This window comes from Lissotriton vulgaris, chromosome 4_1 (assembly GCF_964263255.1).
Source record: "Lissotriton vulgaris chromosome 4_1, aLisVul1.2, whole genome shotgun sequence".
Lineage (NCBI taxonomy): Eukaryota > Metazoa > Chordata > Amphibia > Caudata > Salamandridae > Lissotriton > Lissotriton vulgaris.
The window spans coordinates 645,062,489-645,065,367 of NC_141691.1; positions in this window are offsets into that span (position 1 = coordinate 645,062,489).

Below are 2,879 nucleotides of genomic sequence, written 5' to 3' on the forward strand. Positions count from 1 at the left end.
GTCTGGCTTTCTACGCGCAACCTGCCTATTAAGGGACTTACGAAGTTGAAACCTAAATATGTTGGTCCCTATGGTATTTGTGAAGTAATAAATGCTGTAACCATGAAACTCTCGTTGCCAGTGTCCTGGACTATTCATCCTGTGTTTCATGTGTCACTCCTACGTCCTTGTCTTCCAAGCGTGCGGTTGCCTGAACGTCCTCGTCCTGTGGATGTTGAAGGACATGAAGAATACGAGGTACTGTCCATTCTGGACTCTCGTATGGTACATGGCAGGATTCAGTACCTGGTCGATTGGAAGGGATTTGGCCCAGAAGACAGAACCTGGGAGCCTGTGGACCATCTACATTGTCCCGATTTGGTTGAACAATTCCATGAGCAGTATCCTGGGAAGCCAGGACGTCCGCCGGGACGGTGGTCCATGAGAGGGGGTTCTGTAGCGATCGCTACCATCGACACAACCAAATGCAAAAGATTCCGAACTGACCGCCCCTTATGGAAATACTACAAATCCCAGAAGGCCATCCGGCACTGGGGGTTGAATCAATGGGAGGACCTTATATAAACTCCACCTCCGGAACACAACGGGGCTTGTCAATCTTGTTCCGTATTCTCTCGAAGCAGTATTGGGTGTTCTCTCTCGGAAGTGGTTTACCGTGAACTATGCTGATGAAAAGCCTGCGTGGTCAGAAATCTTGTTCAACACGACGCCGATGAAGAGCTAGCGTGGTCAGAAATCTGATCAGCACGACGCCGACGAAGAGCCAGCGTGGTCAGTCCTTGTTGGAGCAATCAACGCCGACGAAGAGCCAGCGTGGTCAGGACTCCAGTAGAATTCTTGTTGCAAGCCTTATCCTGTCGTGCAAGTATACCTGAGGAGTGCGGGCTCGCCTCCTGTTCTTTCGTTTATTGCTATTGTTTAGTTTGGTACAAGTGCATCTGCCATTATTGTTTATATACTGGGGATTCCCGTTTTCTCTGGCCGGGTTCTACTGACACTACCTGCTACTTGGGCTACACCGTTCCACAAGCAGTATTGTGGTTCTTACAAAGCGTGGCTTTTAACGCTTAGTACAATTAGCCCTCCTTATATACCTTTGTTACCTATAAATTGTTGTAGGTCGAGAAGTGAAGCTAACTTCTCCGTACTTCTGGCATTCTTTTCGCTAGTGCCCAGTGCGTATTCTTGGATTCCTTCTCGGATACATGGGGTTGAGAAACTGGTGAGTGTTGAATCAAAGGGGGGGTACCAAAGTTCATACAGTTACAGTTGTGGCATTAATCTCTTGCTCTCTGTCCCCTCCTCTACCTGCAGTGTCCCAGTACCAGTCACCTCGTGGTGTAACGCCCAGACGATACCAGAAGTACCATTCCCCCGATGCCAATCCACCTCCCGGCCCCTTTCAGTACAGGCTCGAATAGTGGGTATATTCCATTGTTGGGGTTTGTGCGGTGCGGAGTTGGGAGGACTATCGTCTATCGTCTCTGCTGGCCATCAGAGTGAGGTTAGTGGCGCTTGCGTATTCTTGCGCTGCTTTCAATCCCGACAGCTGCTACTCCTTATTTCAGGGACAGGGGTGCTGCTCCTGCTACTAGTGGTATCTGTGTCCCCTACACCTTCTGCTCCAGCAGCACTTCCATTTCTGTAGTGACTCTCCCCATCCCCCTTGTGAGATCAGTACAGCAGTGCACCAGCCCCTCCTGCATCGCAACTGAACGGCGACAGTCGCAGTTGCAAGATGGTGCATGCCCTTTGTCTGCTGTTGCATGCGATGGCTCTCCCTGCGCCTTTGTGCACGGTCCTCATGTAGTTACTCACAGAGTGACATGACACACTGTGACATGTCCCTGACTCCATCGGCCATGTCCCTCATGCTTTCTGCCATTGATGTGATTCCCTTGTTCATGGTATTGAAATTTGTGTTCAAATGGCTCATTTGTCTGTGCACTGCTTTAATAGCTTTTGCCTGCAGGCGCTGCACCTTGACCATTGTGGTCTCAAGGCCACGGAAGACACCCTCATCACAGCCACTGACGCTTGCCTCCCGGACCCTACGACGTCTTGTTCCTCCGGATCGGCTGACAGGAGTGGATGTGAGACTTGGTGCATTTCCTGCCATTGAATCTATTGACTCCTCACACTCCCTTTCCTCATCAGAGGATGTTTGTAGGATCCTTTGCGAGGACCGTCATGCCTCCTGGGCCTGCAGATGTCTGACACCTCTGTGTCTGCTGGTGTGTCAGGTCATTGTGACTCATGTTGTGGTGAGTCAAGGAGCACTGGAGATGCTTCACGTTGCATGGTGTCGTCTGCCTCTGGTGTGGCAGCTGCTTGTGTGCAGGGTGCAGTAGGTGTTGCAGTGCTGGTCCCTGCATCCCTGCCTTCTTGCTCACTCCTATCCCTTTGGGGATGTGTCTTCTCCCTCTCCTGCAGTGACTTGCGTGATGTCTCCCCTGTGGACAGATATGGACAGTGTCTTAGTGGTGCTTTCACCGTGTAATTCACTATTAAATCACATTATAATATCACTATTTCCTGCTCCTCCCATGTCTATGATTGTATTGTGTGGCATGCCTGACATTATTTCATGGTGACAGCTCTGATGGGTATTCTTATGACTACCACTCCCATAATGCATTGCAGGTGAGTACTGAAGTCTGTACTGAATTTCCTCAACACATAGCCACATTGGGGGAGGGACACAGGCAGGGGGTGAGGGATTATGCACATGTCCCTTACCTTTCTTAGCTGCAGCTCGGGCTGAGCTGTCTGCATCACCAATCCCCACAACGCACTCTGGCTCCAGTGTGGACTCCACGAGCTCCTCCAGGTCCGTGAGAGCTGGTGCCCTGTTCCTCCCTCCACCTGTGGCATTGGCC